Below are 16,854 nucleotides of genomic sequence, written 5' to 3' on the forward strand. Positions count from 1 at the left end.
TTCTTTTTCAGCCTCCTATATATAACTAGTTTCAGTAAAGTATCATGTGAGGATGTCAAACAACAACAGTGCAGTGCTAAAAGAGAGCACATAGTAAGGTAAAGTTAATCAACACTTGCAAAGTGTAAACAATGAATGTTTTCCGCACCAATTATATGTCGCTTTTTCAATCTTGCTGGTATTAATCCCCGTTTCCACCAAGTGGTCTGGTTTTGGTTCGGTACGGTTTGGTACGGTAAACCCTGATCTTGCTTGCGTTTCCACATTACATATCACTCCATCACAGTAGCCCTACATAGTGTAAACAGCCAATACATGTAACAGAAAAGAAGATAGTGACATTGCAAACAAAGATGAATGATTCCTAGGAAGGTCTGCAACTCCAAAGAAGTCCGTGGTGCGGTGCTATGCGCTGACATTAGTCCAAAAAAACAAAAACAGCCAGGAAATACATTTCAAACAAATGTGCATGTAAATCATCTTATCAAATAAAAGACTGCAAGAACAAACGTGCCAACATTGGTTTTCAAACCACGTCAACACATGGGACATAGTGCAGTGAACCTATAGACTGTACACACCCAGTGATCAATCTGTCTATTGACCTCTGCTACCGCACACACACACATACATACACATGCACACATGCATACATGCACACACATGCAGTCAGCAGCTTTGTGGAAGCATGTATTTTTAGACTTTGTTGGTACATTTATTTTGGATGTATTTGTGTTTTCTGTGTTTTCAGAGTCACACTCAGGTGCTGATATGCTGTAAACTTGAATGAAGTGAAATAGTTGTTATGTAAAGATCTCTGTTTCTTCAACCTTTCCCTTCTTTCTCCCTTTGCATCTGCCCTACTAATGATCACGATCACTCTTCTTATATAGAAACCCATGTCTCCTACTGTAGCCAGAGATCCAGAGATCCATACATGCTATTCCACACATTCAGGTATAAGAACAGTGAGTTTTTTGGTGTGGATGATAGGAGGACACTTGGGTCTGGTTTAGGCTCTGATTCTATTCTAAATGAAGCGGGAGTTTGTGAATTATTAAAGTGCCTGTCCTCTTTCTCTTCTCTTCTCCCTCTCCATCTCTTTCTCTCCCTCTTTTGATCTCATTTCTCTTTCTATTCGTCTTTCACAGACACACACACACACACACACACACACACACACACACACACGCACACACGCTCACATTTCACACTCATATCTATTCCTTCCCCTCCTTTTTTCTTCTTCTCAGTTTTACAGTCCTCTATTAAATAAAGGAGGGGTCAGTGTGATTTGTGAGCCGGTAGTTCTGTCAGTGTCTGTGTGTACATTTGTGTGATTTGAGTGATGTTGGTTAATCCAGGGCTGTCCTTGGGGACAGATTTGGCCCATATTACAGCCTGCTATTACTGCGTCTAAAACCTCCTGTGCATTGAGACAGTCATTATTTACTGCCGTGCATCGTCCCGACTCCCTCACTAGCATTTCTTTTTTTTTACAAAGCTCCACCCTGTTCTGCACGAGCAAACACAAATAGACAGACAGAGAGAAGAGATTTACTTCCACTAAGCTTTTGAAAACAAGTTGGCTGAAGAATCGATTTCTTGTCCATTTTCTATTTTTTGTTCTGTAAGATTAATTGTGGCTTGGGCCTGCTCAAAAAGGGAACTTCTTTCTTCCTCCAAAAGAAGAAAAAAAAGTCTGTTCACATAAACTGTTTCAGACATAAGAAATTCAATCTTGACCTTGTAATCAGCAGGTGACAAAAATCTCCAGACCCAGACTGTCGACTCAATAGCTGCTCTTGAGCTTTCAGTCAGAACACATGACCTGTCTTGGCAGATTGATGATATCCATATTTCATAGAAGTGTTGTTATTCAACTTTCAAGTTCACTTCTTATCCATTGAAGGAAAAAAATCGAGACTTGAGCTTGGGAGTTTTAACAAAAACAGAAATCAAAGTAAAAAGGCTTTATCTTATGGTCTTATTTTGAGTGAAATCACTAAAAATACAGACAAATCCTGTTAACACAAGAAACAAGCTAAGTAACAACCCTTAGGTCTAGCGGTAAAAAAAACTCTTCAGTGTTCCAGTCCACGTTTGCTTAAAAGCTGTTCCGTCTTTATAAAAGTGTGGTTCACAAAATAGTGTGACGATTTTTTACAGATGTTACTTTTTCTTCACAATTAAATAAAGAAAAAAATCTACAACAGAGTAAGGTCGATACTAAAAAGTTTTGAACAGGGGGTGCCATAGCCTATAGTGGTTTGTGTGTGCACCCCATATGCGGAGGCTTTAGTCCTCCAAGGTGGGCGGCCCGTGTTTGAATCCGGCCTGTGGCTGTTCCCGCATGTCATTCCCCACTCTCTCTCTCCCTGATGTCTGACTCTATCCACTGTCCTATCTCTCCAAAAAAAGGCATAAAAAAACCCAAAATTAGAAGTTTGAATGAATTTCCTCTCCAGGTAACTCATATCTTATCTTATATACAACTGCTTGTTTTAAAATTGTACAAAGTGTATAAAAGTGCAGAAAAGGAAACAGATATGTGCTTATTTTAGACTGAAGGTTGGATTAAACATCGTTTGTAATTGATGTATGAAAGTCAAACACACACACATGTGCTGTACATGCAGTCAACCTCAACCATTTAAACAGAGGTCACACTCTACTACAACATATACCACCGGCTGATAATGACTGATCACACATGTAGGAACCAGTGTGAAACTAGTTTAACACATATTCCCCCCCTTCACCTCTATCCTACATCACCTCGGGCTAATCTCTGACAGCATCAGTACACACTTCTCTCTGTGTGTGAGTGTACACACACTTCTCGATAAACGCCTCAGACACCGGAGGTAAGCTGTGAGAAAGTGGGCTGGCAGTGTTTGTAAAGATTTGGTGTCGTGAATCAATAGTTGGTGCCAATTCAAATGAATGTGAACGGGTTGTAGATTTATATTAAGGCTTAGTGTTGGCAGGTCTCTATCCTGTTTTCATGACAGGAGTTGATGAATGGTGCACTAATAACCGGCGCTCTCTCAACAGGGAATGTGTGCTATGTCGAGCGTGTCAAATAGTAGTGTTTGTGTCTTTCTGCTGATGTTTTAACTTTAGGTGAGGAGAGAGATAGCAGCCAGGAGCGATACAAATGAAGGATTCAGTCAGATGATGCATGGATGTCTTTTTCATTTTCTTTCAAGTCACAAAAGATATTCCATTGTTCTGCTCATACCTATTTTTAATTCTTATATCTAATTTTTGTCACACTGTTTCTCTCTCTTTCTGATCATTTCACCAGACATTCTTCACTTATTCTATGTAGGGTATTGCCCAAATTTAAGGCAATGTACCAAAATATTGCTAAACTATTGCTTAACCCAGTTTCTGTTTTTCAAGTCTCCTCAGAGTAAACACATGTAAAAATACTGTTTTGCTGAAATAATTAGAAGATGAATTGACTGGTCGACCAACATAACAAAAATGAATTAGTAGCACTGACTCTAATCCCTGTGGAATAATTAAAAAGATCTGTATTATTTCTCGATCTAAAAGGCTGTAAAAATAATCTTGAAGCATCCTAACTATGAAAAGTTGCTGCTTTAATATTCCTTTAATATAGGTTAAACAATATAACATTTAAGCAAACACTTCATTACTCTTCTTAATTGTGGACACTATATTGACTTCATAAGAATATCTGATTGATAAAAAAAACAACTAATTGGCAGGTGAGTTGAGAATAGAAATAATATGAAGTTGGGGTTAAGGTCATGTAAAGAAACTTTATATTAGAAACCAATATATTAATATTAATATTAATAAGACCATCACCAGCAATCATGTGCATGTCTTTGGATGGATTGATGGATTTGACTTCTCCCTCCATGTCTCCTCTCCCTCCTCTGTCGCTGCTTCCTCTGACCTTCTCTGCTCTTCAATATAGATATGCGCTGTCATTGGTCCAGTTATTTATGAGGCCCCTCCCTGTTTTATTTCCCATTGGCTCAGGCAGTTACATTCTTTTCTGATCAAATGTAATCACTCCCTGATTTTCAGTTAGAAAACAGCTTGGCAGAAACAAAAACAGAATGTGCCCGTTGACTGATGTTAAAAGATAAATCATATGTTTTCTATTTTAAAGCCTGTCAGGGCTTTCTGTTTCCCTCTCTTCTATTCAACTCCTGCTCTTTCACCCCCTCCCTCCTAGAATTGCAGCCAAGGACTCTTTCCCATAACCTCCTTAGACCTGTGTGTGTGTATGTGTGTGTCTCTGCACGGTAGTCTTAAATAAGAGACAGATTGAAAGACATGCAGGCCTTGTACACACCCACTTGCACACACTTAAATACACACATGTACAGTATCGCCCTCGTTGTACAGGCCCAAGGGATTAGAGCTGGAACTATTTCCTGTTTGGGTCGAGGGAGAAAGGGGAAGTAGTGAGGATGAAACATGACGTAACCATGGCAGTGGTCTTCCTGTGTGCTCCACTCAGGCCTGGGTGTTACCCAGAGTTTACTTTTCCATGGTCATTAATAGAACAAGTGCAGTGAATGCCAGTAGCCCTGTGAACACATTAATCCTCTGACCTGTTTCGCTAGAGCTATTGACGATCATCTTTTAACTTCGGATCAACAGCGCTTGCAAAGTCATGGTCACAATTTTTGATCAGAAAAAGCAGTTCTACAGAGCTCTCTCATGGGTTCATCGAGTTCATTAAGTGTGCCGTTTATTTAGGGTTCCAGAGCTATACATGCCCATTCAAACTGGAAGGGGAGGGGCCCTCAGATTGTTTAAAATCTGACAGGAATTTTCTCTTATCTTAGTATTTAAAATATATATATTTTTTTATATAATATGTAATGATAAATAACATTTAAAGTATGGAAGAGATCTGATTTAAAAAAAAGCTACAAAAAAAATAGCAATTAGGATGTGAGGAATTTTGCATGATTTAACTTTCAGAATGAAAGAGAAATAATTACCATTCCTGCCTTTTGATTATAAAAGTTTCAAAATGCAGAAAATGGATTCACTCTAAAAAAGATTTCATGATAAGGACCCGTCGGCCCCACTCTAACTTAGACCCTTAGAGTTTTGGCTTGCCTGACGCCCCTGTCTCCATGTGTACATGAAGAGTGAAGATATCAACCTAACTGCTTTGATCATCCATATTTCACACTCCTGCTATGTTTTAACACCATGGGTTGTTTCTACCTGACAAGCAGGGGGTTTAAAATAAGCTTGAAACACCTGAACCTTGAAGTTAAAAAATTTAATGATCTTTACTATGGCTTTCAAGCTTGAAAAAAGTAGTCCAATTTATTATAGTTGTATTAAAATGCAGTTTTTGTCTGTAGTCTGTAAGGCAGATGTGCAGTTCCTTCTCCCAAGGGAGAAACAGTTAACAAAGCAATGCTATAAATCATTTTCTTAAAGTATTAATAGTACATGGAAGAAAGATTATCAACCATGTATTCCATAAAAAATCAAAGGAGAAGTCAAGCTTAAAGGTGTTAAATAACGTTCTATATCCAGGAATTAATTATATAGATGATAGTCGCCAAAGAAAAGCTGGAAATCAATGCTGCAGCAGGCAGGATGTCAACTCCAGTGACTACCACTCAAGGTGTGAAGCAGTCCGCTAAAAAAAGACGCAATGTAACACCTCTCTTGCTGCGAGGATCTTACACATTACCCTGGAAGTGGAAAATAAAGGAACACGAGTCTCACACAAAAGTGAAAAAGGTGATCAGAAATAGTGTCACACGGTTATATAATAGTGATGAGCCTCTTTGGGCTTCATACTCTGAGCAGAAAAGGAATATTTTAGTTCTTAATTGCAGACATAAACGCATGTTTGTCTTTTAGATAACTTGAAAAAACAGCATGATTAAATAAATGACTTTCAAGCCTGCTCAGTTTTAGTATAGGATGAAGGGCAGATAATGAAGTTTGTTATTTAAAAACAACTCAAACAGTCTTGTGATAATGTTTGCGAGCACACTTTGTTTGTCTCTGATATATCCAGTGAAAAAATATAAGTAACAGTGGTTAGCTTAAAAATAGAAATGGAAAGCCATGATTTTCCTCTCCATAGCAACAGTTCACCACCGAGCACCGGCTCGGAGTTGATGGAGTGAATTCTCTGAGCACATTATTTACTTTGTGTGTGTGTGTGTGTGTGTGTGTGTCTGTGTGTGTGTACATCCTCCCGCGTGTGCGCCTTTGTTTATTTGTGCACGACGAGTTCCAAGACGTTGTTTGTTTGGTTGAGTTCATCTCTGTGGAAACCCAGAACAAGGAGTGAAGCTGCTTGGGCTCCTGCTAAGACCAATAATGAAGTCTTCACTCTGATGTCAGCTTTAAAAAAAAAACCTGTCAAACTATGATAAAGAATCCGTGTTTGTGTTTATGATTACATAATGTTTCTCTTCGGTAGCTTTCATCAGGGACAAACAGAACAGGATGAGACTTGATATGCAGAGCAAAACATGCATCTATTACCTCCCTTTTATTGGTCAAGTACATGAACCCAGGAACCCAACTACTGTAGATGACACTCTATCTATTTGTAGCTTCAGGGCAGACACAAACAGACAGAAAAGCACATGCACAGCAACACACACACTTACACACGCACACAGTGTGTAGTGTCAGGCACGGCAGGGGCTGCATCTCTCCAGATGGCAGGAGCCGCCCACACGCTGCCAGTTGTTATACAATATGTATTGTATAACCACGGCGAGCAACAGGCCCCCTCCTGGTGCATCGAGAAGCAACAACACACAAATCCAGTCATTCACAGAGCGGGGAGAAACAACATAGATCTCTCTTTCTCTCTATACCACACTCATACATAAATACAACGGGCCCCTTAGTCAGGTATTTAATACCTTTTCTAGTCAGTCATTCAGCATCGCAGCTGTTGCAGTGAGCAGGCTGCAAGCCAGTGAGATGGATAATCAATTTGTCTGTTTGCCAGACGTACAGCTGTGAAGTGAGTCACACAGCTGTTCAGGTAACCAGGTCGTCAGCTGTCAAACATCTGTGCAGTCAATCAGACACAAATCCAGTCCCTCGCTAGGTGTATAACACTAGTTCTCAATAGATTCTCAATTTATCAAGCTTATTAAGTACAGAAGAACAAGGACAGTTACTCAAAGTTTTTACTCAAATCTATCAGTGGACGTTATAATTAGGTCTTTATTACTTTGAGCAAATCTGAAATATGCAGTATTATTTATTATTATATTTTTCTCTTTGTTACATTGACTGCTTCATATTAAGAGCATGAAATCACAGCTACATGCAGTTTTGACATATTATATTTTACAGGTCCATATACTATGTGTAATATCATTGTACTGCGTGCCTTTTATTATGTTTGTCTGGTTTATCTCGGCTTTAATTTGATTTTCTTATTTCTTATTTTCTCTGTTTTGTCTTTTTTAAACTTCCCTTGTTCTCTTCCCCCTTTTTTCTTCTTGTCCCTTTCTTTTATCTCCCTTTCTTTGTCTGTTTTTTTTGTGTGTGTGAGAGTGTGTGGCCTTAGTTTTCTACCATTGATGTGCCTTTTCTTTTTCCCACGGACTTTTTTTGGTTCTTTTTCATATTCTTTGTCATATTCTATTTCATATTTTTAAAATTTTCATCTTACTCCCTCTTCCACCTCCCCTCTCCTTTCCTCCTCCCTTTTCTTCTTTGTCTGCTGTAAAACACAATATGAAAGAGTCATATTGAAACTGCATCTTAAAAGCTCTCAGTCCACCTGTGTGCCTGCGCAATCATATGACTTCATTACAGTAGACCCACACTGACTGTGTGTGTGTGTGTGTGTGTGTGTGAGCCCAGAGCCCCATGTGATGATGTAATGAGTAACTGAGCAGTGAAAACTGCGGATTCCCCTAACTCACACACACACACACACACACACACACACACACACACACACACACACACACACACACACACACAGTAAGAGTGAATGGAGTTTTTTCTCTTCATCAGATTTAGTGCTACAAATTGTTGTAGAAGCTCCCCTGTGTGCTTTGACCTACAACACACACAACACTTTCACTTTCACCCTGTGCTTCATCTCGTTGTGTTCTCCCCTGCACTATAAGTCTGGGTGACAGCAGTGTCAGCTTTATGATCTTACTGTTTAAGCTCAGGGGGTGTGAGGTTTGTGTGTGTGTGTGTGTGTGTGTGTGTGTGTGTGTGTGTGTGTGTGTGTGTGTGTGTGTGTGTGTGTGTGTGTGTGTGTGTGTGTGTGTGTGTGTGTGTGTGTGTGTGTGTGTGTGTGTGTGTGTGTGTGTGTGTGTGTGTGTGTGTGTGTGTGTGTGTGTGTGTGTGTGTGTGTGTGTGTGTGTCATTGTGGGTGGAGACTTTACGACCACAACTGATATTACCTCACCCTCTCACTGGACGACAAACTGTAAAGGAAGGCAGTTAAAATGGAAGGTGCGCTGTGCAGATACAGAGAGGTGAAGGACAAAGAGAGGGAGTGACGAAAAGGGGAGACTAAAGCTGAGTGTGAGGAGTGAAAAAGAGAACGAGAAGAGAGAACTATTATATCTCTCTGTCTGCCATTAGTTTGGAATATTTGTGGTGATTACCTCTGGAAATGTTGTATAATTACTTGTAAAATGAATGTTGCTTTTCTTAATGTAACCAGAGGAGATTAAAAAAGATAAATCAACTGTATTCATTGTGAGAATGCAATAAAGACATGATGGGGCACAAGAGGAAGATACTTGTAAAGTAAGAAAGATGAATGTTCTATAGATAACAAATAAAGTGGAAAAAGACAGAAGGGGAGGGTTGAGGAAAGAGGGTGACACAGAGGTAGAGAAGAAAAGATTCTTCAGGACCTGTGATGTCTTTTTGACATTCAAGCAGAGCAGGAGGAGAAGGAGAGGGACTGTGTGGGCGTACAATATGTTTATAAACTCAGTAAAATATCCCCCACTACCCCCATGAAGAACATTGGACACACACACACAAACAGTGATGTTCATACTCACACATGCCCTCACACTAGATTTCATAGGAGCGAGGCATAAAGACCTTCAATCAGCCGGTGCCCAGTCATAATGATGTCATCCTCTTTCTTTCTCTCTCTCCCTCATGCACACACACACACACACACACACACACACACACACACACACACACACAAAAAGGACCCAGTGCATTACACATATTAGCACTCGACTCCTCAGACCTTCAGCGTAGCCTTGAAACATCATTTCATAAACATTGGATTAACACCATGAGAGCATCTTCACTAAAAGCTTTTACGAGGTCAATTTTATAATTGAAGAAAGTGGAATCTAATAGAGCAAAGAACGTTGTAATGTATATATCTGCATAAAATTATGCCTGCACACACACTTCCTGCAGTGATGTCTGTTTACCGATGAGATGACCACAGCTGAACATTGTGACGCAACGCACTGATTGATTTAAAGTGTCATCTTAAGCCATGGCATCGTGATGGAGAGCCAGTCTTGACAATACCAGGACCCTCAAATGGAAGCATCTAAATGGAATTCAGCCATCATTTATCATGCTCTGTACCTGCTTTTCTTATGGGACAGGTCAACTATCTAATGATAAAAGGCCTTATGTGCAGCTCATATACTCACATTCAAATGTAAGATATGCAAAAGTCCTGTAAAGTCATTTAAAGGCAAGTTTATTTATATAGCACATTTCAACAACAAGCCAATTCAAAGTGCTTCACCCAAGACATCAAAAAGCATCATGACAGAGGAAAGAAAAGAAACATTAAAACAGAACATTTAAAAATCACTGGAATGATTAAATCTGAAAATACGTTCAAATAAAATAATTGAAATAAATAAAGTAAAAATATAAAAAGAGTTAAAAGTTACAGTGCAGGGTTAAAGTTTAAAATCTTATTAAAGCTGTTTAATGAAAGTCAGCTGTAAACAGGTGAGTCTTCAACCTGGATTTAAAAGAGCTGAGAGTTTCAGCAGACCTGCAGTTTGTTCTGGGAGTTTGTTCCAGATATACGGAGCATAGAAACTGAACCTGTAACATATAAGCTATAATCAACATGAAACATATTTTCAAATATTCTCTTTTTATATAATTTCAGAAACCAACCCAACAGTATATCTATTTGTGCAGGGGGTTTAAACCCAAACGTTTAAAGGCACATGCTGTCTGTCTGTCTGACAAGGGGTAGTAGTAAAAATTAAAACTCACTGAAGGCTAAATTCTATTTCACTTCTTCTGTCTGCTGTCACCTCACTGTCATGATATCAGGGCTTACTTGGATTCTTACTGATGGCAAGCCATTAGTGAAAAAAAAAGAGCCTATTATACACGCTTGCTCACTTCCATGACTTAATAACACTCTTACATGGAAGATTAATTGAATGAATTATGCTTTACCTGCTTTAAAAGCTGACAATGCACGCTGGGGATAAAATGTCTTACATACAGTATGTACTGTATAATGTATACTTCCTCTTTTTCTTAGTGCACTTACTATATACTCTGGGTTACATTAAGTACTTGAACACTGTGAGACTAAGCTGTTCTGTAAGTGTCGAGTGGTACCATACATTAACTCTCAGAGTGACACAAACCACACTGCAGGAAAAGCCTGCTCACCATCAACCTGAGTGAGTGGGAGCTGGTATGGAAATGTGTGTGTGGGTGAGAGAATATGTATAGGTATAGGCATGCATGAGTGAGTGTATGTGTGATTGCACAGCCCGGTGACAATTTAGCAGAGTCCTCGAAAAAAGTGGTGTAGTAGATAGATATGTCTCATTCTTAAAGGAATATGACACCAATCAAGACGCCTTTTTGTCACCTCATTCTTTCTGGCTTTATCTTCTCTTTTTTATTTTACCCATAACTCCTTGTTCCTGATTCAAGAGGCTGAATGAGACATGTTGGTTTGCCCACTGTTTGTATTTATTATTGTCACCTATAAGTTTAAACAAGTGGTTTTGTACAATATAATTAAAAGCAGTTGTGCTGCCCCCCCAAAAAAAACCCACATTCTTGCTAAAGTTATTGTATTAGTACTTTAACATAGAGTAGTTGCCGTATCATCACCATCAACATGCACGTTTTTCATCAAAACCCCCACAGTTGCTAACGCTCTGTCGGTTAACAAATTGAGCGTGGAATCGAGGCGTGTGTAAAACATCCTTGGAGTGCTCATTTGACAAGAGGATGCAGTTTGCAATAGGCCACACATGAGTGAGCTGACTCAGAGGGCCACAACATCGTCCAACCTTCAGGAGTGGAAGGGGAGGAGGAGGAGGAGGAGGGGGGTACATTTAAAAGAGATAGATAAGACATTCCTATAGGCTACATTAAGAGAAGGTATTTGAGAAATAACAGTGAAGAGGCAGCGAGGGAAGAGAATTCCTAAAGAGCAAGACGGAGACATGAGAAAGAAAATGCGGGTGTGTGAACGAAGTGAAGAGTAACAGAGTTAACAAGGCGTGCAAGAATATTATTTCCCCAGACCAGGCAGACCTATAACAACCACGGCAAATAATGAGTTGGACTTTATCAGCCATGCAGATTGGTGATAAAGTCGTGTATACACCTTTTCATTTTCACGCTGCTGAGCAGGACTCATCTTCTTAGCTGCAACAGACAATAATACAGTTGATGTCAGGTTGGGGTGTTCATTTTCTCCATGGCAGATAAAAGCTAACTCTGTTACTCATAACAAATAAAGAAAGTGGTTATTATGTTTTAGTAGTAATATTGCACTTGGCCAGATTGGGATTTTTATAGATTTTGGATTAATTGTGCAGCAATTTTAAGTTGTTGCTAGTTCTGCTTTATTTCCTTGTTAATTGTTTAGCACCAATACACCAAGTCAAATTCCTTGTATGTGTAAATGTACTTGGCAATAAACCCCGATTCTGATTCTGATTCTGATTCTGAGAAAATGATCTCTTTATTAATGAGCTAAATGCTCCATGTTCCTCAGCTAGTTGCTAACTTTGTCTCTTTGCTGTTTGACGCTAACAAGACAGGGTACTTCTGTGGCTGGAAACAAGTTGAAACTAAATCTGTAACCCAACACCAACAAGTTAAAAGATCTAACTCTATATATCTTTATTATAAAATCTTTTGGATTACAACATAGTTTTGTTTTTTTGTCATCATTTATGTGCTTTGTTTTTCGTTAAAGGGGATATATGACAGGGCTGTGTACCTAAACAAACATATCCGACTAGTACACGACCTGCAGCTGTTAAATCTCTTTAAGTCAGTTCGGTCTATCTTTTTCCTTCCCCCTCTCTTCCTCAGCCTCTTTCTCTCACTTCATCCGTCTGCCTGAGTTTCTAGTGTAACATCACTTTGGTTCAGAGGAGGTTACCACAGAGCTTGTCTCCCAGCAGGGTGTACGACTGTGTACAACTGTCCCACTAGTGTGTGTAGCGCTGTCTCAGGAGTGCTGCATTAGTCTTTGAACATCTCAGAATGAAAGACACAGACACACACACACACACACACACACACACACACACACACACACACACACACACACACACACACACACACACACACACACACACACACACACACACACACACACAGAGCTACTACTCTTTTATTACACTCCGTCTTGACTTGTTTTTTTTTGTCTTTTGTGTTTGGTCTCCTTCTTTTATTCATTCTTTGTGTTTCTACCCCTCCCTCATCTGACAATTTTTTCACTTCAAAGTCTTAATTTTTTTTATGTCTTAGGTTCAAAAAATATTCTGTGTTCCTTCTGCAGTGCAGCAGTGTGTTTGAGTCTGGTGTTTAATATGTCTCACCTCATATGCAGATAGAGTTACCACACCTGTTATTACACATCATTGATTTAACATGACCCCAACCACACAGACAGTTACCCTCATTTGCAGTACAGCTGACACTGTTGAAGGCAAAGAAAAACAGAGTTTAGCCTCTTTAAAAGGACATTACTCATTCATGGAAAGACACATTACTCCTGCATTAACCTTTGACCTTCCATTAAGAGATGTCCACTCTAATGATGAGGCTGCACGGCTGCCCCATTTATAAAATGAGCCACAATCTGCAAGAGATTTAGTACTATTTCCTACTAGATTTTTGTATTATTATCTTGTAATATGTGATCCCGGGGGACAAAAGGACCCTAACCTTTGCAGTAAATGTTTAAATCATTGAGCTTAACATGGAGGGGTCGGACAAAATATGGATACTGCAATACATTGTTGTCATGCAACATATTATAAAAAGAAAGACTTTTGAACAAATGAAAGCATTTCAGACACATCGGGAGCTTTCACAGACACATTTATTACTTGGAACAAGGACTTAAAAAACATCTTCAGCAAGTCTGCTGACGGGCTTGATACTTTCAGTTTAAGCAGCTCAGGTGTAATCAGAGTAGGCTTAACTACGATTGTGTTTTTTTTTTTTATTGTGACTTGATGATAGTATTGTGTCTCCTCGTCTTACTTCTCAATGAGCGGTCACTTGAGAGGCCTGTCTATGTGTATGTGTGTGACTGGTAAACGGATAGGGCTCATGTGAGAGGTTGAGTAGACTCTTACCCAACAAGTCAGTCAAAGTTGCTGCACTGGCTCTGAAGAAACAATACACCATGCTCTAGAAACTTAATTTTGATTTCATCTTAAGCATTCTCATGATGTCCTAGAGATAATCTTGCGAAAGATTAAGGAGGGTATTGCAAATAGAGAACAGAGCTGTGAACAGCTTGTTCCAAAGTGATCCAGACTCCCACCACCAATGATACGTTTTCATATTGAAAAACAGCACCCAGAGCATGACCCCCTGAATACCCATCAGCAGCATCTGTGGGAGGGTTCTCAAAAAGCCATGCATGGAAAAAAAATCATTTTACAACAATTTGACCACAGAAGTCATCTGCTGAAAAAATTACTTACAGTACAACACAAATCTTTCAATCCATTACAGCTTGTATTACGTAATGTATTTGCATCTGGATCTAATGTCAAATTTATAACAGCAACAGTGCTGACAAACTCACACACACACACACACACACACACTCACACACACACACACACACACACACACACACACACACACACACACACACACACACACACACACACACAAACACACACACACACACTCACACAGTGGCAAGTGGCAAGGTCCCACTGTCTGGTTGCCGGGCAATGAGCTCACAGCAGTCAACCATAACAGCCCCACTCTCCATCAATCAGCTATAGATTGCTCCGCTCTAGTAATGTTGTCATTACACACAAACACACATGCTATACACCGCGCCATAGATTTGCTCATAGATTTGAGTGTCTGTATGTTTACCTAAGTGTGTTTCACTGCGTGGTGATTGTCATTGCCTTGCATCATATTGCAGGAGTGGATGCAATCTGCTTATGATACACTTCAAATACACATACACACACACACACGTACACACAGAGTAGATGTTCCTCAAGGAGTCCCCTTACAAGTTTTAAAAAAATATATAATTTCCTCTAAATAGTTGTTTATGTGAATGTTTATTTTATTTTGTATTTTCGCCCCCACTATACTCTGCAGCATGCTCCTGTAAAAAATATTTGGTTAAACACTTACTGTAGAAGAAGAACGCTCAGTGTCAGCCACACCAGCACACAATGAAGACATTTTAGAAATCCTTAGCAATGACTTCTCAATCTGTGACAAGAGCAGAAGAAATTTCAACGGAGACTTTGACCATAAAAAAATTAACCTTCTTCAGTTACGCACATGAAATGTGATGTGTGAATTGACACCTCCTTATATGTACACACAATTACAGACACGGACACTTCTGTGAAAACACATTTACTTTTGGCATGACACACACACACACTCATGCACACGATGAGCGGGTGCAGCTGTGTCTCTGCCAGGCTGGAGGGCAGGGGGGCCAGCACAGTGAGGTGAACAGAGTGGCAAGAACACTAACTGGCAAATCAGTGGCCAATTAAAAACGCTCAGCAGTGTGTGTTTGTGTTTGTGTGTGTGTGTGTGTGTGTGTATTCGTGTGTGTGTGTGTGTGTTTGTGAGTGTCCTTGTTTGACTGCCAAGGAGATGGTTGGCACTGAAAGCATGATTCCTATTCTCTCAGTATGCCCTCTTAATGCAGAAGCTTAGAAACACACACACAGACACACAGACACACACACACACACACACACACACACACACACACACACACACACGCACACACACACAACACACACACTCAGACAGCCTTGGATTCGTCGTACCCCATTGTCTTTATTTGGGAGAAATTAATGCATGTCCTTCTCTCTATGTTTGTGTGCACAGTCTGCACACATATATTTATGTGTGTGCGTGTGTGCGCGTGTTTGTGTGTGTGTGTGTCCTCCACCCCCAAGTGAAGTTGTGTAACTTCACAAAGTAAAGACACTCTACCCTGCCCTCTTTATTCTGAAGACAGTAGACACTAGAGACCGCTGATGAATAGAGAATGAAGGTGTGTTCACGGGTTGTTGACAGAGTTCATGAATGTGTAAAAGTAGAGAGTGAAAGAAAGCTGAACGCAGCAGCTGCCTGTACTCAGTTAATAAGTCAAATCAGACAGAAGTGTCCGGGGGGGGAAATGATTGATTTGATCAATCAGGAGATTTTTGAGCAGTGACAATTAGTTCCTCAAGTATATGTCTGAAATCCCATCATCATGACATGCTGCTGTAATTAAAGAACAGTTACGCAGTCATACAATGTGATCGATGGGGCATGTTGAGCTGCATTTTGTCTCCATTAAAGTGTTGGGATTTCGCTGACTAGACTCTTCTCCTCTGTCGCCCCCCCGGTGGTGGAATGAACTTCCAGACTCCATTCGATCTGCAGAGTCCCTCTGCACCTTTAAGAAAAAGCTAAAGACCCAGCTCTTTCATGAACACCTACTAACTTAATGATGATGGTCTCCATATTATTGATGATGATGATGGTTGTGATGATGGTTTTTGTTTGATAACGATGACTTATAAGATGGTTTCTATACTGATTAGAGCTCTCAAGAACTGCCCTCAATGTTGTGCTTTGCCTCTGGTCACTTCCTGTCAGCACCTGTGTGTCCAATCACACTCAAAGCTGATCATTTGCTCTTACTGACATTGTTTTTTCTAGATCCTTGCTTGTGTTGTACTTACTCTCTGATGTACGTCGCTTTGGATAAAAGCGTCTGCTAAGTGAATTGTAGAATTGTAGATTTCTTGTGATATGAGTAAGGTGCGTCTATAGGCCAAGCTTCCCTGATCACTTTAATATGTCGCATCAATATTTATTATGACATTAACTTGACCAAGTGTTCCCCCTCTTTTCGTCCTTCGTAAACATTTTTAAATCTAGGTTTAAAACATTCCCTTTTTTTCATGTGCCTTTGAATGAGCCGAACAACTAACACTTGAATGTGTTTTCATTTTGCTGTTATTGCATTTCTCAAATAATTGTGATGTTATTTAATCGTTTTATTGTTTTATGTTATTATGTTCTCCTTTGGTATGATTCCATGGACTCTGTACTTCGTCTTTATATTGATAATTGAGTCGTGTAAGAATTTTATTTTTTATCTTCCCTGCCCGATGCCTTTGAGCCTGAAATGTGCTCGGCCTATATATGACTTGTCTTTTATTAGCTTTAAATCTGTTTATTTTTCATGACATGGTCGACTGTATGAATTAAGTTAATTTTACCTTCAGGTCTGAAGTTCAGGCAAACAAGGAATCTAAAAGCCTGCATTCTTTCTTACGACCAGCAGGGTACAACACTAAAAGGTTGTGTTAAGAGGGATGT

At 39.6% G+C, this 16,854-nt stretch overlaps 1 protein-coding gene across 2 annotated transcripts in view; it reads left to right on the forward strand.

The window, feature by feature from the left end:
• atxn1a (ataxin 1a) overlaps window positions 1–16,854 on the forward strand; it is a 92,306-nt gene that overhangs the window by 39,707 nt on the left and 35,745 nt on the right. The gene's annotated exons all lie outside the window — the stretch shown is intronic.

Source organism: Labrus mixtus, chromosome 16 (assembly GCF_963584025.1).
Source record: "Labrus mixtus chromosome 16, fLabMix1.1, whole genome shotgun sequence".
Lineage (NCBI taxonomy): Eukaryota > Metazoa > Chordata > Actinopteri > Labriformes > Labridae > Labrus > Labrus mixtus.